The sequence below is a fragment of the Mobula hypostoma genome, chromosome 3, assembly GCF_963921235.1.
Source record: "Mobula hypostoma chromosome 3, sMobHyp1.1, whole genome shotgun sequence".
NCBI classification, from domain to species: Eukaryota; Metazoa; Chordata; class Chondrichthyes; order Myliobatiformes; family Myliobatidae; genus Mobula; species Mobula hypostoma.
Window position 1 is genome coordinate 84,035,054 of NC_086099.1, and position 22,306 is coordinate 84,057,359.

General features: G+C 39.5%; 1 protein-coding gene across 6 annotated transcripts in view; it reads left to right on the forward strand.

Moving 5' to 3' along the window:
• Positions 1–22,306, forward strand: part of kcnip4a (potassium voltage-gated channel interacting protein 4a) — a 1,016,612-nt gene that overhangs the window by 560,755 nt on the left and 433,551 nt on the right. The window lies entirely within an intron of this gene.

Below are 22,306 nucleotides of genomic sequence, written 5' to 3' on the forward strand. Positions count from 1 at the left end.
TCTTTTGTGGAACACATTCTTAATCATCCTTGAAAAATCCAGTTGTAGATTTGTTGCTGTAATGCTCCTAAAGCAATAGGATAAATATTAAGATAAAGCTCAAAGTTCAAAGTAAATTTATTATCAAATTACGTGCTGTATGTGTCCCCATGAGATTCATTTTCTTGTGGGTAATCAGAGTAAATAGAAGAAACACAACAGAATCAATGAAAGGTCACATGCAACAGGACAGACAACAGCCAATGTGCAAAAGTGAGCACTCTGCACAATACAAAAATAAGGAAAAAAAGAGAAATAATAAAAATACTACTACTACTACTACTAATAACAATATATAAATTAGCAATATATATCGAGAATATGATGAAGAATCATTGAAAGTGAGTCCATAGGTTGTGGGAACAGTTCAGTGATGGAGCAAGTGAAGTTGAGTGAAGTTATCTCCTCTGGTTTAAAAGCCTGATGGTTGAGGGGCAATAACTGTTGCTGAGCATGGTGGTGTGGATCCTGAGGCTCCTGTGCCTTTCTCCTGATGGCAGCAGTGAGAGGAGGTGGTGGCGGCCCTTGATGATGAATGCTGCTTCCGTGCGAAAGTGCACCTTGTAGATGTGCTCAATGGCAGGGAGGGCTTTTCTCATGATAGTATCCACTGTACGCTTTTCTGTACTATGTGTTTTAATCCATGAGTCAATTAAATGGCATCTGCTGTTGATTTGTTGTGATGGTAAGTAAATTGGAGTGAATCCAAGTCACTTCTCAGACAGGATTGATATTTTTCATCACCAATCTCTCAAAGCACTTCATCACAGTGAATGTAAGTGATACTGGATGTTAGTCATTGAGGTATGTTACCAGTTCTTGATAGACACCGGTATAATTAAAGCCTGCTTGATGCAGGTAGGTACCTCAGACAGCCGAAGCAAGAGTTCAACTATAGCGGTGAATACTCCAGTCAATTGAACAGCACATGGCTTTAATACTCTGAATGAACCCCGTCTGGGCCGAATGCTTTCCCTGGGTTCATCCTCCTGAAAGATGCTCTCATGTCAGCTTCAGAGACAGAAGTCACAGGGGTATCAAGGGCTGTAGGAATTTGTGAAGGTTCCTCTATGTTTTGATGGTCAAAACGATCATAAAAGGCATTGAACTCACCTGGGAGCAAAGCCTTTTTGTCACCTGTGTTGCTCAGTTTTACTTTGTAAGAGATGATGGTTGAGAGCTATTGATATCTCCAGTGGCATTATTGCTGCATTGCCAAATCTATAAAGGACTTACTACATTAGATTGATAAGATATTAATCTTCACATTATATGTTTTCAAAAAAAAATGCCATACAATGTCATATGTTTTGCAAAACATGTACTCACACTTTATACTTTTATACTTTATATTTTATTGTCGCCAAACAATTGATACCAGAATGTACAATCATCACAGCGATATTTGATTCTGCACTTCCCGCTCCCTGGATTACAAATCGATAGTAAATATTAAAAATTTAAATTATAAATCATAAATAGAAAATAGAAAAGGGAAAGTAAGGTAGTGAAAAAAAAAACTGAGAGGCTGGTCCGGATATTTGGAGGGTACGGCCCAGATCCGGGTCAGGATCCGTTCAGCAGTCTTATCACAGTTGGAAAGAAGCTGTTCCCAAACTGGCCGTACGAGTCTTCAAGCTCCTGAGCCTTCTCCCGGAAGAAAGAGGGACGTAAAGTGTGTAGGCTGGGTGGGTCGTGTCCTTGATTATCCTGGCAGCACTGCTCCGACAGCGTGCGATGTAAAATGAGTCCAAGGACGGAAGATTGGTTTGTGTGATGTGCTGCACGGTGTTCACGATCTTCTGCAGCTTCTTTCGGTCTTGGACAGGACAACTTCCATACCAGGTTATGATGCACCCTAGAAGAATGTAATTACTCTGATTGAGGGTTAGTGATTTTAAATTAAATTCTTAATTAATTACAGCAACTAATTATTGTGCAATTGTTAAACTTTGCACTATAATGCACAGGGCAAGGCATTGATTAAAAACTCATTTATTTCAAATCATTTAACTAATGCCGAGAAAGATACTTTAAGTTTAGTTGCTGTTAGTGCTGCTTCCAATGAGTCCAAATGACCTGTTTAATTAACTTAATGTTTTCTCCATTCTCTATTAACCAGAGAAATTAAAGCGGTGAATCTACAGAAATTCCCTTGTTTTGTAAAATGAATCTGAAATTGTGTTCATTCTCATCAGCATGTCACTGTTCTGTTGACAGGAATCTTGACATGCATTCAGTTTCATTCTGGATTATTACTTTTTTTGCAGGAATATACTTTTGTGTAGTTTTTCATTTACTTATTCTGAGAGTTAACACCCTTTCAGTGCAAAGCTAATCCTCCTTCAACATCTGTATTATTAGGTATCTTAACACTTTTGAAAGCCCTTTTCAACATCTGTATTATTAAGTATCTTAACACTTTTGAAAGCCCTTTTTAAAGAAACAAGCTGGAACTATTCAGCACTTAAATCTGTTTTGCATTCTATTTGGTCATGGCTAAATAGCAACTCAGATAGCTGTACTCATATTTGCTCCTAATCTTATGTATACCTATAAATTTAGACAAGCAACCTTGGATTTAGTTTTTCATTGCTCTATGCCTAACAATTGTTGGAACCTCATTGTGACAATTTCTGGGTTGAATCACACCATTCTGGAAGTTCTACCAAGGTTCTATCTTGCCCTCCTGAGTGTTTTTACATCAATAGTCCACACAAAGCCATCATTCCCAGTGGGATGCATCCTTTTCAGCGTTTTGCAGTGTTGGCAGGCAAACCTATCCACATAGTCTTGGGAGAGCCCTTTTCCCCTTTCACACTCTGCATAGCCTAAGAAAAAAAGTGTGAAAAGAGTGTAACTGAAATCAGTAGTGAGGGACCCATGACCAAAGCAGCCATTAGTAATGGCCCATTTACAGTACACAATATCTAGAATGTTATATTGTCTGAATCAAAACTTCCCAAACTGTTGATTTTTTTTCAGTTGAGCCAATTCATTGCCACTCATACAGATGTTATCTGTTAATGGGTCTTCTCCCAATCTGTGCTTTACGCTCTTCCATTTGAAGGTGACTAAGATTCTAACTAGGCCTGTTGCCTATTTTTCTCAGTACTTCTCTGTGCTAGCTGGCTGGTAGTGTAGTGACAACTGCACTGGACTTCAAGGCAAGTAGTCCCAGGTTCAAATCCGGCCAGCTCCTTGCTATCCATTCGTACTGGATTGAGTGTCAAGTTAGCAACTCGGCCTCGTAAAACAGACAGAATGCTAAAGAAACAGCAAGGTTGCTGCCCAATGCACCAGTGAGGCCAGGAGAATATTATTATATTATTATTTTCCAGATAGGAAAGGAGTGAGTAACACAAGTGCCACCAACCAATGTTTATTGATAGTCACTGTTGGATTACTCTTTTGCATTTTTCTGACTCTCAGTAGTCCTGCACCACATATTTTATGAAAGAAGGAAGACATTCATAAAGGAAAAGTATGCACAGAATTTTCTGCCACCTGATGTTGTTGTAATTTATGGAAGTACAGATATTGAAAACAACCTCAAACAATCTATCAGGTACAGTAAAATTTGGCAGTTTTATGGATCTACAGTGTTTAAAAGAAATAACATCATGAACCCACCTATTTTATATTTTTGTAATAGTTGTTGCTCATATTATGTCAACCTAATAACATCCTTTTTATTAGTGTAATGTAATGTTTGGGTTGTAAATTAGACTTTTAGTAGAATAACACTATCTTAACAAATTTCCATTCATGATTCAAAAGCATCTTTGGAATCTATGGATTTCCATTTATTTTTAGTTGGAAACACATGCTGACACAAAACACGATTCAATATCTTTCCATTTTCCTGATTACCTGTAAGGGAAGGCATAATGCACTTGAACAAAGTAGCAATCATAAAGCCTCCCAGAAGAGCAAAACCCTTAAACAGTTTCATAGCAAATAATTAAGGGAGAGAGAAGATTTACATTGCATTCCTCATCCTGAAGTTACTGAAACTCTAGTAATTAGACAGATAATATTTGCATAAATTTTAAAATTTATCATTTAGCTCTCCCAAGAAAACTGAATGGTGGTGTAGCTGAATGGAAAGCTGGTGATTCATCGAACTTATTGGTTGAGATGTTAATTTGCTTGGCTGCTAGATGTGGTCAGGGTCAATTTTCCAAAAGCTCCATTTCCTATGCCTTAGTAGGATTTTGCCATTCTGTCCTTCTAATAAATAACAGTACCAACAGTATGTTTATAACATGGATTGTCAGCTGTAATGTAAGAAAGTTGTTAAAGGGATTTAGGTTTGGAGCAAGTTCTTGCTGGCAGTGGTTCGGAAAGGAACCATCGATGTTTTGCCATTGCAATACATGCTATTCTGTGATCTCTGTGTGTACACAATTGAATATGGAAATGCCAGAATTACTGTTGGATTTGGGGCACTGAATTTGTCAGCTCTTCCCATTGTTGCATGGAAGGTGAATTCTCGTGGCTGAGGTTAGCCCTGCTGAATTCCCCTGTGGGTATGCTGGGATATTGTTCTAAACTACTCCAGCACAAAACTGGATGGCTTTAGGATGTGAACTTCAAATTATTTTTCTTGATTCTATTGATTTTACTTATTTGTGTGTTTTAGGTGTTTTAATTAGTTTAAATTTGTCTATATTTCGACGAAGTATTTTAATCACTGCAATTCATTACTTTTTAAAATGCATCTGAATACTGAAGCTTTGGGGGCCAGAACCCTTTCATTGCACCACCAAAGGTGGCAGACATGCAGAATGCAAGAAAAACCCTCCCCAGGTATGTTGAAGCATGGGGAAGCCAGGGATAACAATTCCAGCACAATTTTTTTTTCTGGAAACAAACAGTCCTAGAGATGATTGAGAAGACTATTCAAAATCATGCAGGAAATAGAGAAAAACTGATCTGGGCACATTGTTTAGTGCAACAGAAGGTTTAAGTACCATTGACAATGATTTTTAGGAAAAGTAGTTAGACTATTCTTGTTCTGAAATATGATATTTCTGTCGATTTGCCAGGTAGGGTAATTGAAATGCAGACTATAGGTTGAATGAGATTCTCAGTATATAGAAAGATGGAATAAAGGTATGATGAATATTAAGCTGATATGGGTCTTCCAGTTTTCCCTGAAGTAATTGGCTCCAAAAGTCCATAATAAGTGAAAGTTAGATATTCTGGAGAGAGATCTGTAATACTCTTCAGTTCTGAGCCCTTCAGAACTTGAAGAAGCAAGTGGTAGGTATTGAGCTGTTTCTGAGATGTATGTGTGGCCTGTGTTGCTGGTTACTCTCCATTGTCACTGCTGCAAAGCAGCTGCTTTTGTCTCTCATTATTCATAAAAATAATACCCATCTGTTTATTAGGACGACTTCTATCACCTTGGTCTTCTCTTCCACTTATCTGATGGTGAATGTACCTCATTTAAGTCAATGCATCATCGACCACCCATATGTTAGATCATTCTCTAGCCTTTGAATAGGAAATCAGAAAATAGAGAGCCTCCGCTTCCATCTCCAGTCTTTGGGCAATATTGACATTAAAAATCAGATTTGGAACTCACAGAGTAAACAATGAGTCCTGCTGGAATCAAGGAAGAAATTTGTGGTTGTTAAGTTCTTTTCGTTTTGTAGAAATTAAGTCTCACTATTTAGCATTATAACTACCAATAGTCTTGATGACCTTTTCAGAAACGTCTTCACAATGTTCTATATTCTGCACTCTAATTACTGATCTGCAGAATACACCTACAATACTTAAACAGAGCCATTTCTTACTGTGAGGTAAACAATAGTGTCAGCAAAGGGCTGATAAACGTTAATGAGAAGTACATAATAGCGTATGTGCACAAATGGTGTGAAGTGTAAATCCAGTTACGAAAATAAAGGCAGGGCAACATGACCAAAAAATAACTAAAAAGATACAGATTGCACTGGGAATAATATGTTGTTGATTTTCATTGGACTGTGCTATAGATTGATATAGTGCTAACTTCTCACTGCGAGAGACTGCAGGTTGCATTCTCCAGCTGGTACACATTCTGCCAATTCTCTGACATTAGATATGCATGTACACCTTTCCAAGATGGAATATTGCCTACTTTTTGTCTAAAGTCTTAAAATTATATGCTCATCCACTAATATGCAGGTGCAGATTTGTGTTTGCCTGACCCAGGCTAATGGTCACTTCCCTATATTTGTGTTACTTTCCATGTAATCAAGAGGTTTTAACTGTATATTAAAAGATTAGTGCCACCAAAAGGTAACTCTGGCTCTGAAACATTGAGTGAAAAATTATTGCTTTTAGAAAACCTATTAAGCAGATTTGAAAATAAATTAATATTGTATATTTCATCAATTTTTGTTTTTTGTGTATTTGATACTATTCTAAATCAAAAACAAGCATGTTTCCATGGGGAAAGGTTTCAGGGTGCTGAGAAGCAAATTTTGATTAACATGGTGCACGATTGGCAAAAGGCAAACTACTAGGAAAGCTAAGCAAATGTTATTTTCATTACAAGGGAAACAAAGTACGAAAGAAAGAGGCTATGCTTCAATTATAAAGAATATTGGTGAGATCAAATCAGTATTACAATATGCAATACCAGCCCTTTTTATTTTAAGAGGGAGGTTCATATTTTGGAAGTAGTTTGGAGATGGTTTGCTGTACCAGTAGCTGGAATGAGCTGGCTATTTTATTGGGAAATGTTGGACAAATTAGGCTTGTATCTGCTGTTTGGAACAGCGAGGGGGGAATTAATTAAAACATAAACAATTCTGAGGGCTTTGACATGTTGAATCTGCAGAAAATGTTTCTTCTTGTTGGCAAGTCTAGAACTGGGGGTCCCTGTTAAATATAAAAAGTCATCTATTTGATAAAAGATGTGTTTTTTTTTCTCTTTTAGAATGTGGTGGTCCTTTGGAACTCCCTTCTTCAAAGGGCAGTGGAAGCAGAACATCTGAATATTTTATGGCTGAGTTAGATAGACACTTGCTAAGTAAGGAGATGAAAGGTTACCATGGAAAGCTGGGAGTACGGAATTGAAGCAACAAATAGATCAGCCACTGAATTGCAAAGTAGCTTTAAGAAACTGAGTGGCTTCTTACTACACCTGTTTTGTATATTCACACTTGATTATCATTCTCAATGCGATTAAGATATAGTTCAGATTTCATGATTTATATATCTCCCAGAACCTTAACCAGTATTTAAGACACACTAAGTGAGGCCTGTATAAAGTGCTAACGAAAATCCACAGTCACAAAGTATAATTAAAATTGGGATATCCTTGCTTTAAGTTTTATATCTTCTGCTGCATTGTCGATGGACAACATCCTGAGGGTGGGTTGGGAATGAAGATGATGGATGGATTTGAATGGTGCTCGCATTGGATCTTTGTTGAGAAGGGTAAATGGATGGGCTGGGGTAAAGATAGCAGAGATCCCCATCCAAACATGTCCATTGTACCTAGTGATGTCTGATATCAGGGCATCACGGTAATATACAGATTAGTACAACACTTCACTGCGCTAGTGATCACTGAGTATGGTTCAATTCCCACTGCTGTCTGTAAGAAGTTTGTACATACTTCCTGTGACTGAGTGGGTTTCCGCAGAGTGCTCCATTTCCTTCCACATTCCAAAGACGTATGGGTAAGGGTTAATAAGTTGTGTGCATGCAATGTTGGCACTGGAAGCATAGCGACGTTTGCATGTTGTCTCATTTGCCTGGGTTGGTCGTTGACCAGGAAGACATGTTTCACTGTATGTTTTGATGTTTTGATATACAGGTGACAAATAAAGCTAATCATTATCTTTAAATCAAGTGAATCTGAATTTGCTGGAGGCAGTCTTCACAGTGGAAATTGTAGAGATCAAATTGAGTATGAAAGACATTGAGAGGATGTTTTCCTACATATATGGAGGCAATAACCTCAACCTTTTTATCTAAGTTCTGTCATAACTTGAGCTATGCCGACTGATGATGTTCTCATATGTGCAAAGTATAGCTGAGAACTGACACCCATGATAGGAAGTGCCTGGTCCAATTTCATGATTGATAGTACTTTGATTGCAAATGGGCACAAACACTTCAAAACAGGTGCAAAATATTTTTGAAGTATGATTTATGCATAAATAAACAGTTGCAGATGGTCCAGTTTCTAAGCATGCATATGTCAGTGAGGATTCTTCAAACCGTTTGAAGTGCCTCATCTGTGCAAGAAAATGTGTAATCAAATCACTATGCTTATTATGAAAATTGCATTCTCTTCTGGCTTTCAAACATGAATCATGTGTGAACCATTTCAATTACCAGTGATTCAAAATGCTGTTTTCAAAATCACTTAGATTGTTAAAATAAGGTTTTCTGAAGGTGCTATTAGTTCTCAATCTCTGTATCTGAATTAAATTTGTAGTTCTAAGTGATTCAGTGACAAACGTAAAAGTAGATTCAACAAAATGTATTTTTTACAATAATATGTCTTAAATTTAGTGTTATTTGCAGTGTTTGAAAAAACAAGGTGGAAGTGATGATAAAAAATGTAAGCTATTAAAGGACTATATTTCACTGTGATGAAATGAATTTTTCAAAGAGTTTTCACCTGATATATCAGGGTGCAGTGAGAGGTCAGTCACACCTACATCTGACCTGCAGTACTTTTGGTATTTACATACTGAGGTGCATGAGTGCAAAAGGGAAAAATTTGACCAAAGTGCATAGGCTGCGGTCTGCTGGCAGTTCTCTATGGAAACAATAGATACATGTCAGTGTCATCTTTCTCAATGAGGAATGAAAGAAGAGGTTTTCCCTTGAGACCCCAAAACTATGTGACATGAGAATGTAAAGAACTAGTCTCTCTGATGGAAATTAGGCCGGAGGCCTACATTACTCTGCCAAGTTTTCTCATAACACATATAAGTGTATGACTTCTTTCAAAACATTGTGCAAGAAAAAGATTAGTTTAATTCAAAGTTGTTAGAAATAGCTGGAAGCTTAAGTTTGTGCATGGGTCCAGTTAGTGAGTAGGTGATTGTGAGGGTTTGCTGTTATTTCAAGGAGCCTTTGAAAGCATCTGTGAATCAATAAAGAACTAGTCCTTGCATTGTAAAGAATATCAAAGTATATTAGATGAGCCCATGGAAAAATTAGGAAGCGAAGCTGCTCTTGTTTATTATGATCCCACAACAATGAAGTGAAATGGTGTTATAAGTGTTGCAATGAGTTGTCATGTAAGTGGGGGTACCTCATCTGAGGCTTAGCGTTGTAATACTTTCTCCTTTGGGAGCAATTATTTGTAATGAAAGTACTTGTTTTTTTACTTTTCCATTTATGATTAAGGATCTTCAACTAGAAATGTTTCTTTTTCCATGGATATTCCCTGACATGCTGAGAATTTCCAATGTTTTACTTTATGACATTGTAGAGTTTATTACTTTGGAGATCTTAGAATAGGTTTTAAATTAAAATGAAAATTCATTTTGTTCCTGAATTTGTGAAATCTATCTTGCAGAAGAGAAGAATGAATTGAATTATACTTCCAGGATTTACATGTGCCAGTGCATGTGGCATTGTATAAAATAACTGTTTACTGTTATATTTAAAGTGATACTCAACTCCTGGTGTGACATTTTATTAAATTACTTACGCGGATCATACATTGCCAATACAAGTTGCAACCCAATGTTTGGGTATCTTGATAAATACATAGAACTAACTTTTAATTTTCAATATTCCTTGCATTCTAGTATCATTTATTATTGATCTTATACACATTACAGATGCTTATAAAAATAATTGCCAATCTTGGGCCTTCAGTTCCAAAACTGCAAAGAATCCCATTTTATTTTCATTATACTGTATCCTCACAGGGAAAATGGACTAAAAATGAACAGAAGTACTGCTTCTGGAGCATTGGTGAGAACAGCCTTCCATTTCTTTCATTTCAATCTATATCTTGAGATCAATATATGACTTTTTTTACACTCAGTTCTGTAGGCTATGGCAACACAGCGGAGGGAAATCTGATGGAACACTCTGAGAAGTCTTCTCCACTCTTCTCCACTCTGAGCAGTCACAGGGCAGTAATTCCTCTGATTTGATGTGGGTGTTACGATATTTCATGGAAACTTCGCAAATATCCCTGAGACACTTCCTCTGTTGTCTTGGAAATCTCATCACGCAAAAGCTTACTTTCCTCAGGGGGTCTGGTTTCATGCATGCATACCATTTGACCCTACCGCCAGAACTGCACTTTGGGAGGTGAAATGTACACAGAAAGTACATATTAATGGCAAGACCACTAACAGTGTTGATGTACAGAGAAATCTTGGAGTCCAAGTCCATAGCTCTCTGAAAGTGGCTACAACGGTAGACAGGGGGAAGACAGAAGAGATTTGCTAGGATGATGCCTGGATTAGAGAGTATGTGCAAGAGGGAGAAGCTGGAAAAACTTGGGTTGTTATCTTTGGAGCAGTGAGGTTGAGGGCAGACCTGATCAAAGTTTAGTGGACCATAAGGCATAAGACACAGGAGCAGAATTAGGCTATCCAGCCCTTCAACTCTGCTCCTCCATTTCATCATAGCTGATTTATTGTCCCTCTCAACCCAATTCTCCTGTCTTCTCCCTGTAACCTTTGACACTCTCACTAAACAAGAAATTATCAACCTCTGCTTTAAGTATACCCAATTACTTGGCCTCCACAGCTGTCTGTTACAATGAATTCCACAGAATCATGACCCACTGGTTAAAGAAACTCCTCCTCATCTCTGTCTCAATGGACGTCCCTCTATTCCGAGGCTTTGCCCTCTGGTCCCAGACTCCCCAGCCTATAGGAAACATCCTCTCCTCATCCACTCTATCCAGACTTTCCAGTATTCAATAGTTTTAGTGAGATGCACCTCCCCCATTCTACTAAACTCCAGCGAGTATGGGCCCAAAGTTCCATGTATATTAATCCTTTCATTAACAGAATCATTCTCGTGAATCTCCTCTGGACCTTCTCTAATGCCAGCACATATTTTCTAGATAAGGGGCCCAAAACTGCTGACAAAACCCAAGTGTGGTCTGACCAATGCCTTATAAAGCCTCAGCATTACATCCTTGTTTTTATATTCTCGTACTCTTGAAGTTGCCTTCCTTAAAACTGACTCAACCTGCAAGTTAACCTTTAGGGAATACTCCACAAAGACTCCCAATTCCCTTTGCACCTCGGATTATTGAATTTTCTCCCTGTTTAGAAAATAGTCTATGCTTTTCTTCCTTCTACCAAAGTTCATGATCATATACCTCCCAACACTGTATTCCATCTGCCACTTCTTTGTCCATTCTTTTAATCTGTCTAAGCCCGTCTTCAGACTCCTTGCTTTCTCAACACTACTGCCCCTCCAAATATCTTTGTATCGTCCGCAAACTTGGCCACAAAACCATCAATTCCAGTATACAAATCTTTGGCATATAATAGAAACATAGAAACATAGAAATTTGCAGGACATTCCAGGCCCTTCAACAGTGTTGTGCCGACCATATAACCTACTCTAGAAACTGTTAGAATTTCCCTAGCACATAGCCTTCTTTTTTCCTAAGCCCCATGTACATAGAACATAGAATAGTACAGCACAGTACAGGCCCTTCGGCCCACAATGTTGTGCCAACCTTCAAACCCTGCCTCCCATATAAGCCCCCACCTTCGATTCCTCCATATACCTGTCTAGTAGTCTCTTAAACTTCACTAGTGTATCTGCCTCCACCACTGACTCAGGCAATGCATTCCACGCACCAACCACTCTCTGAGTGAAAAACCTTCCTCTAATATCCCCCTTGAACTTCCCACCCCTTACCTTAAAGCCATATCCTCTTGTATTGAGCAGTGGTGCCCTGGGGAAGAGGCGCTGGCTATCCACTCTATCTATTCCTCTTATTATCTTGTACACCTCTATCATGTCTCCTCTCATTCTCCTTCTCTCCAAAGAGTAAAGGCCTACCTCCCTTAATCTCTGATCATAATGCATACTCTCTAAACCAGGCAGCATTCTGGTAAATTTCCTCTGTACCCTTTCCAATGCCTCCACATCCTTCCTATAGTGAGGCGACCAGAACTGGACACAGTACTCCAAGTGTAGCCTAACCAGAGTTTTATAGAGCTGCATCTATGTAAGAAGCTTTTACACCTATCTAAGAAGCTCTCAAAAGACCCTATTGTCTCCGCTTCCACCACCACCACTGGCAGTGTACTCCACGCACCTACCGCTGTCTGTGTGATAAACTTACCCCTGTTAACCCTAGGGTACCTATTTCCAAGCACTTTAAAACCATGCCCCCTCCTGTTAGCCATTTCAGCCCTAGGAAAAAGCCTCTGGCTATCCACACGATCAATGCCCCTCATCATCTTATGCACTTCTATCAGGTCACCTCTCATCCTGCGTCACTCCAAGGAGAAAAGGCAAAGTACACTCAATCTGCTCTCATAAGGTATGCCCTCCAATCCAGTCAACATCCTTGTAAATCTCCTGTGCACTCTCTCTATAGTATCCACATCCTTCCTGTAGTGAGGCGACCAGAACTGAACACAGTACTCCAAGTGGGGTCTGACCAAGTTCTTATATAGCTGTAACATTACTTCACGGCTCTTGAACTCAATCCCATGGTTGATGAATGCCAACAAACCATACACCTTCTTAAAAATACTGTCAAACTATGCAGCAGCTTTGAATGTCCTATCAACATGGACCCCACGATCTTTCAGATCCTCCACACTGCCAAGAGTTATACTATATTATATTCTGTCTTAAAATTGGACCTACAAATGAACCACTTCACACCTATCTGGGTTGAAATCTATCTGTCACTTCTCAGCCCAGTTCTGCATCCTATCAATGTCCCACTGTAACCTCTGGCAGCTCTTCAGGTTATCCACAACACCCCTAACATTTGTGTCATCAGCAAATTTACTAATCCACCCTTCTATTTCTTCATTCAGGTCATTTATAAAAATGAGGAGGGTCCCAGAACAGATCCCTGTGGAACACCACTGGTCACCAATCTCTGTGCAGAATATGACCCATCTACAACCACCCTTTGCCTTCTGTGGGCAAGCCAATTCCGGATCCACAAAGCAAGGTCTCCTTGGATCCCATACCTCCTCACTTTCTGAAGGAACCTTGCATGGGGAGCCATATAATGTGAAAAGATGCGGTCCCAACAAGAACCCCTGCAGAACTGTCACTGGCAGATATCCATAAACCCCCTGTTTATTCCCACTTTTTGTCTCCTATTAGTCAGCCAATGTTATATCCATGCTAGTATCTTTATTCTAATTCCACAGGTTCTTGTCTTGTTAAGCAGCCTCATGTGTGGCACAGTGTGAAAGGACTTTTGAAAATCCAAGTATACAACATCTGTTGACTTTCCTCTGTCTATTCTGCTTGTTATTTCCTCAAAGAATTCCAAAGATTTGTCAGTCAAGATTTCCTTTTAAGGATACTATGCTAACTTTGGTCTTTTTTTATCTTGTGCCTTAAAGTTCCCCGAAACCTCACCCTGAATAATAGATTCCAACATCTTCCCAAACACCAGGATCTATAAGTTCCTTTCTTCTGCCTCCCTCCCTTCTTAAAGAGTAGAGTGCAATGTTCCCTCTCATTTTTAGTACTCACTGTGAGCAAAAATCTTACGTTGTGCAATTTTTTTCCTGTGACATAAGTATGTGCGCACTGAATGCACACATGGCACAGTTTATAGAATCATAGAACACTACAGCACAGAAAACAGGCCATTCGGCCCTTCTAGTCTGTGCCAAAACTTTATTCCGCTAGTCCCATTGACCTGCACCCAGTCCATAACCCTCCAGACCTCTCCCATCCAAGTATCTATCCAATTTATTCTTTAAATTTAACAGTGAGCCTCAGATGGCAGCTCGTTCCACACTTCCTCCACTCTCTGAGTGAAGAAGTTCCCCCTAATGTTCCCCCTAAACCTTTCTCCTTTCACCCTAAAACCATGTCCTCTCGTATTTATCTCTCTGAATCTAAGTGGAAAGAACCTACTTACATTTATTCTGTCTATGCCCCTCATAATTTTGTAAACCTCTATCAAATTCCCCCTCATTCTTCTACGCTCCAAGGAATAAAGTCCTGATCTGTTCAATCTTGCCCTGTAACTCAACTCCTGAAGAACCGGCAATATCCTAGGTAAATCTTCTCTGCACTCTTTCAATCTTACTGATATCGTTCCTATAGTTAGGTGACCAGAACTGCACACAATACTCCAAATTTGGCCTCACCAATGTATTATACAACCTCACCATAACAACCCAACTCCTATACTCAATATTATGATTTATGAATGCCAGGATGCCAAAAGCCTTTTTTACAACCCTGTCTACCTATGATGCCACTTTCAGGGAATTATGTATCTGAACTCCCAGATCCTTTTCGTTCCTCCGCACTCCTCGGTGCTCTTCCATTTACTGTGTATGTCCTACCTTGATTTGTCCTTCCAAAATGCAACACCTTACACTTGTCTGCATTAAATTCCATCTGCCATTTTCTGGCCCATTTTTCCATATGGTCCAGATCCCTCTGCAAGTTTTGAAAGCTTTCCTCACTGTCCACAATGCCTCCAATCTTAGTGTCATCAGCAAATTTGCTGATCCAATTTACCACATTATCATCTAGATCATTGATATAGACAACAAACAACAATGGTCCCAGCACAGATCCCTGAGGCACACCACTAGTCACAGGCCTCCAGCCTGAGAAGCAATCATCCACTACCACTCTCTGTCTTCTCCCACACAGCCAATTTCGAATCCAGTTTACAACCTCCATCCAGTCTATGTAGGTTTACAAAATAATTGACGTAAAACTGCACAGAACAACAAAATAACATACATATTTAAGTCACTCAGTTATTTTTTTTCTCTCTCCTGTCTTTGGCATTTACCCATTCGTAGTAAACTCTACCTAGACTAATAGAACTTCCATCCAATTGATAGCTTTTGATTCTCATTAACATATCCAAATGAGATTCACCTAAATGGTTTCTCAGCTTCTTTTTGAGTTGATTCATTAGACTAAGACCTCGTTCACAATCCGCACTAGGCGCAAGAAAGGTTTCCCAATGTCCATCAACTGTGCCAGGTGGCAAAACTGTTAATTTTGAAGTACAAATGCCACCATTAGAGCAAAGTTTGAAATCAGTTTAGATTTAATTTTTTCTTGTACGGAAAATTTGAAATCATTAAACTGTCTAATTATTACAGTATTTTCAGCTAGAAAATCATGATATTTTAGACATAAGGCATTAACTTGTTCATCGCCAAATGTGAAGTCACAATCTGCAATTGCGGAGAAACCAAAAGCTGACCATTCTTGTACCTCATCTTCAGGAAACCTTTCTTCTAAATGAACACAAAGACTATTTATAAAAGTCAACAGCGAACATGTATCTACTGTGAAGTTTTCTTCACGTTGTTAGCTTAGCAAAACTTTAACTTTGTCACTCCACGAAACATTGTCTCCCAGATACTGCTTTCTTATCTTGTTAATCTTGCCTCGCACAAAATGAAGTGAATCAGTCGGTGTCAGGCCACTCTTTTGCAGAATCTTGCACAGTGCAGCCAGTTCATCAAAGACATCACTTGAAACCTGTAAAGCTACTTTGTGTGTGATGTTTATTAATTTCTTTCTTGTGACAGTATTTAGTCACAGGGTCATTTGACTGATCTTTTTCAATGAAAACTTAGTAAGCTATCTACAGGATTTGAAACAGATCTTTGTAAACTTTACGATATGAACACTGTCCGCCAAAGATGGCTGCCGCCGTGATGCAGCTGTATAAACCGGAACAGGAAAGGTGAGGTAACATAAATTGGTGACGTGCATTGTGGTATTTGAAAATCCGACTAACTAGTTAACAGAAACATGTAGCTAAAAGATTATTTTCAATAAGTGTTGTTATTAATTACTACATTATTTTAGGTAACTAACCTTTTGTGCGCACATTAATTTCCTTTGTGCGCTGGTTGAAAAGTGTGTGTGTGCGTGCACACTCACACAGCTTAGACGGAACATAGGTGGAGTGACATTTGCAACTATAAAATTATGAGAGACATAGAGTAATCAGCTGGTATTTTTCCCCAGGTTCAAAATATCTAGTACTAGAGTGCATGCACTTAAGCTGAGAAAGGGTAAATTCAAAGCAGATGTGCAGCTCGAGTTTTTTTACATCGCAAGTAGTGGGTACCTGGATTGTGCTGTCAAGTGTGGTGTTAGTAGTAAGTATGGTGGAGGAATTTAGGAGGCTCTTAGAAAGGCATGTGAATTTGCAGAGAATGGAAAGAATTGTACATTATCTGGCTGGAATGGATTAGTTTAGTTAGACATTTAATTATGAGTTTAATTCATTTGGCACAATATCATAGGCCAAAGATCCTATTCCTGTGCTTCACTGTTCTATGTTCTATGCAATATTTAACTGGGATCAGGGAGTTTCTGTGCTAAGAAAACCAATGAATGCTGAGTCCTAAATCCTTGTAGTCTTTCTAAAAGCACAGAACTATCACTGTTCCCTCGAAGCTGTGCAGGTGAACGTCTACTCATTAAAGGCAATGGTTTGACACACATAGCCTCTCTTGTGGCACAGCTGGTATTTTCTTTTATTTAATGTTTTAATAAAGTGCCACGCAGTTTGCAGGCCACGTAAAAATTCCTGTTCAGAGAATGGTTGATCCGCGCAGCTGTAAAACATACTAGAGGGAGCATTGACTCATTTTTTTCATGAAACACAGTCTCTGCTTCATTTTTGACAAGTATATGTTGGTGCAGCTGCTGAATTTCCAGATAAATTAATTTCAAAAGGACAATCGGTATTTAAAAATGCTCATGGGAGATGACCATTGCTTGTAAATTCAGAATTTAATGCCCTGCCTGATAGCTTTTGTGAAGGTGGTGGTGAGTCACCCTTCTGAATTGTTGCAGCCTTTGTAGTTGAAATACTCCCATTGTGCTACTGGGGTTTGTTAAAACACAGGCAATGCCAGTTTACTTAAAGTAAGTGACGGTTGAATTTTGTAGTTTTGAGATTTGTTGGTGTTTTTTATTCAAGGTTTAACATTTCTGACTCTGGAATTGTCAGTTGAGGGATACGTTTGCCTTCTTTTTATATTATTTGAAGCAGTAAAGGAAAGTACAATAGGTGGAATACATTGAGAGAGAATTCATTCATCTGTCTTAACTATGTGGATGAAGCTGATCCAGTTCTGGGAACCTGAGGTCTTTATTGGGTTGGAATGCAAGTACGGTATTTTCGTTTCTCATGCATACAGATAATGATTACCAATGACAATGTTAAAAATACTTGGGGCCTTTCTAGGTTTGTGACAGACACGTAGCAAGGAATCTCTTTAAAAAGTGACTGTAGTGAAGATGTTAGGGATTGCACCTTCATGATATTTCTGTCCCGCACCTTCAACGTAAGAGACGCTCACTTTTCTAGACAAATAGTGTTTTTTTAAAATTGTGGTTACTCTTAAGGTGAACTTCACTAGCAAGTTGAGTATATTCCCTCCTTCACTAATTCTCCTTGAGTTGAGCAGCTTATTGAATCATTTCAAAAAGCATCCAAGAGTCAGTGACATTGCTAGGGGTCTGAAATCATCTGCTGGCTCTGATAACAGAAATGTTCCATTCTCTGAAGAAAATTGTGAATTCATGTACCATGAGCAAATTCAAAGAGCACATAATTTAATGTGTCAGTGTTGGAACAAACTTCAAACTTTGAGGCTTCAGTGAAGAAAGGCTTCAGTCAGACAAAAAATAAGAAAAGCTTTAGGTAAAGTTTTTTTTTCTTTCCCTTTTTATATCTGTTCAGTTAGAATAGTAGATCTCCCAGGCAGGATAGCTGAATGTTCCTCTTGCAGGATGAAGGAAGACAGTGTCCCTGACTACGAAGGCAGCAAGAAGTACATCCAGCTACAACCTAACAATCTGCATTGGGGAGTTTCAGCTAGAACTGGATGAATCCCGGAGAATTCAGGAGGCTGAGGGGGTGATAGGTTGGACATATGGAGAGGTAATTACACCTAAGGTGCAGGACACAGAGAACTGGGTGATAGTCTGGAAGGGGAAAGGGGTTAAGGAGCCACTGCAGAGTACCCCATGTGGCCATCCTCCTCAACAACAGGTATATCACTTTGGATACTGTTGGGGGGAATGACCTAGCAGAGGAAAGTCATAGCCCTCAGGTTCCAGGCACTGAGTTCGACTCTGTAACTCGTAAGTGAAGGGGCAAGAAAAAAACGTGTTGTGGTGATAAGGGATTGATTAGTTGGGGAAGGGGCAGGAGGTTACGTGGGCAAGAACGAGATTCTTGGATGGTATGTTGCCTCCGAGAAGCCAGGGACTGGAACATCTCATTTCGAGCCCTCAGCATTCTGAGGTGGGATGGTGAACAGGCAAGCAGCTGTGGTCCATGTGGGTACCAATGACATGGGTAGGATGAGTGAAGAGTTTGCACAAAGGAAATTCAGGGGGTAAGGTGTCCCCTGGTTGTGATCTCTCTCAGGTTTGCTAGCCTTGCCATGTGCTAGCGAGGCCAGAACTAGGAAGATTATACAGTTTAACATGTGGCTAAGGAGTTGGTGCAGGAGGAATGACATAATATTTTTAGATCATTGGGCTCTCTTCCAGGGAAGATGGGACCTACAAAGAAGGGACAGGGTGCATCGGAAACTAGAAGGGGACTAATATCCCAGCGGGAAGGTTTGCTAACGCTGCACAGTGGGGTTTAAACTGGAGTTGCAGGGGGATGGGAAACAAAGTGCCGGAACATATAGTGGAGGGGATGTGGAGACAGATGTTGGTAAGACCTCAGACGAAGTCAGGGATCAAAAGGTTGAGATGATACAACTAGTATCCTGAGCAGCATATATTTCAATGCAAGAAGTATCATAAGAAAGGGCATGGATCAACATCTGGAATTATGTCATCGTAGCCATTAGTGAGACTTCGTTGCAGGAGGGGCAGGACTTGCAGCGCAATATTCGATGATTCCGTTGTTTTAGACGTGGCAGAGTGGGAGTGATTAACTGAGGAGGGGTGACATTGCTAGTTAAGATCTACTGGAGAACTTGACTAGTCAGGCAGTTTGGGTGGAACTGAGAAATAAGAAAGGTATGACCATGTTAATGGGGCTACACTACAGATCAACCCACAGTCCTAGGGATTTAGAGGAACAAATTAGTAAAGAGATTGCAGACTGCTGCAAGAAAACATAAGGTTGTTACAGTAGGTGATTTTAACTTCCCACATATTGACCAGAACTCCCATACTATGAAAGGACTAGATGGGATAGAGTTTGTCAGCTGTGTTCAGGAAAGTTTCCTTCATCAGTACGTAGAAGTCACAATGAGTATGCAATACAAGTATGCAAAAAGATAGGTCTGGTCCACGAGTTGAGATTGTAAATTGAAGAAAGGCCAATTTTGATGGTATCAGAAATGATCTGGCAAGCGTAGATTGGGACAGGTTGTTTCTGACAAAGATGTACTTGTTAAGTTGGAGGCCTTCAAATATGATATTTTGAGAGTACAAAGCTTGTATGTGCCTGTAATGGATCCTTGGTTTTCAAGAGATATTGAGGCCTTGGGAATGAGAATAAGGAGATGCACAGGAGGTTTAGGCAAGTAGGAACAAATGAGGTGCTTATGGTGTATATGAACTGCAATAGAACTCTTACGAAAGAAATCAGGAGGGCTAAAAGAAGGCATGAAGTTGCCCTAGCAGTCAAGGTGAAGGAGAATCCTAAATGATTCTCCAGATATGTTCAGAGCAAAAGGATTATAAGGAGGAAATAGATCCTCGGCAAGATTAGAATGGTAATCCATATATGGAGCCAAAATGAATTCCTTGCATCTGTATTTACTCAGGAGACAGACACAGAGTCTATAGAAGACTATATAGTGGCACCAACTTCATGGACCATCTTCAGATTACAGAGGAGGAGATGTTTGTCTCCCTGAGGTAAACCAGGATGGATAAATCCCCAGGGCCTGACAAAGTGTTCTCCCAGACCCTACGGGAGGCAAGTGCAGAAATTGCCCTGGCTGTAGTGGAGATATTTAAGTCATCTTAGTGACAGGGGAGGTACCAGAGAATTGCAGGATAGCCAATGTTTTTTCCGTTGTTTAAAGAATTCTCTAAACACAAACCAGGAAATTATAGGCCGATGAATCTGACACCAGTTGTGGAAAAGTTATTGGAAATAATTCTAAGGGACCAGATACATAAGTATTTGTATTGACATGGACTGATTAAGTATAGTCAGCATGACTTCATGCGTGGTAGGTCATGTCTATCCAATCTTAAAGAGTTTTTTGAGGAAGTTACCAGGAAAGTGAAGGAAGGCTAGGCAGTGGATGTTGTCTACATGGACATTTGACATGGTCCTGCATCAGAGGCTGGTCAAGAAGGTTCAGTTCCTCGGCATTCAAGCCGTACTAGTAGAGGGTTGCCTTTCTCACTGGAGGCCTGTGACTACTGGTGAACTATTAGGATCTGAGTGGCGTCCTTTTTTGTTTGTCATCTATATCAATGTTCTGGACGATAATGTTGTTAACTGGATCAGCAAATTTGCTGATGACACCAAGATTAGAGGATGAGTTCAACTTGAAATTTGATAGGGAAAATGTAAAGACTGACATGACAGTATTTCAGTGGAGTCAGGAAAATCACAGTGGTATGAGAGAGGAGCTGGCTAAAGTAAATTGGAAGGAGCTGCTGGCAGGGATGTCAGCAGACCAGCAATAGCGTGTGCTTCTGGGAAAAATGACTAAGGTGCAGGACATGTATTCCAAAAATGAAGAAATACTCAAATGGCAAAATAGTACAACCGTGGCTGACAAGGTATGTCAAAGGCAATGTAAAAACAGAAGAAATGGCATACAACAAAGCAAAAATTAATGGGAAGATAGAGGATTGGGAGTTTTTGAAAACCTACAGAGAACAACCAGAAGAATTATTAGAAGGGAAAAGATGAAATATGAAAGCAAGCGAGCAAAAAATAATAAAGTAGATAGTGAAAATTTTTTCAAGTATGTCAAAAATATAAAAGAAATGAGAGTGGATATAGGACCACTGGAAAATGAGGCAGAAGAAATAATAACACAGGACAAGGAGATGGCAGATGAACTAAATGAGTATTTTTCATCAGTCTTCACTGTGGAAAACACTACCAGTGTGCCAGATGTTGTAGTGTGTGATGGAAGAGAAGTGGGTGCAGTTACTAGAACAAGATGCTCAAAAAGCTGAAAGATCTAAAAGTTCATAAGTCACCCGGACCAGATGAACTACACCCTAGGGTTCTGAAAGAGATAGCTTTAGAGATTGTGATGGCTTTTGAAAATATCTTTCAAAAATCATTGGACTCTGGCATAGTGTCAGAAGACTGGAAAATTGCAAATGTCACTCTTTAACAAAGAAATAAGGCAGTAGAAAGGAAATTATAGACCAGTTAGCCTGACCTCAGTAGTTGGGGAGATGGTAGAGTCAATTGTTAAGGACAAGATGATGGAGTACTTGGTGACACAGAACTAGATAGGACAAAGTCAGCATGGTTTCCTTAAGAAAAAATCCTGCCTTAATAACCTGTTGGAATTCTTTGAGGAGATTACAAGTAGGATAGATAAAGGGGATGTAGTGGATGTTGTATATTTGGACTTTAAGAAGGCCTTTGACAAGGTGCCACATGTAAGGCTGCTTAACAAGTTAAGAGCCCGTGACATTACAGGAAAGTTATTAACATGGTTAGAGCATTGGCTGATTGAAAGAAGGCAGTGAGTGGGAATGAAAGGATCCTTGTCCGGTTGGCTGCCAGTGGCAAGTGGTGTTCCACAGGGGTCGGTGTTGGGACCACTTGCTTTTTTGCAGTATATAAATGATTTGGTTTTGTTGCCAAATTTGCAGAGGATACAAAGATTGGTGGAGGGGCAGGTAGTGTTGAAGAAACAGGTAGGATGCAGAAGGATTTAGACAGATTAGGAACATGAGCAAGAAAGTGGCAAACAAAATATAATATTAGAAAATGCATGGCCTTGTACTTTGGTAGTAGAAATAAATGTGCGGACTACTTTCTAAGCGGGGAAAATATACAAAAATCTGAGGTGCAAGGGGACTTGGGGGTCCTTGTGTAGAACACCCTAAAGGTTAACTTGCAGGTTGAGTCAGCAATGAGGAAGGCAAA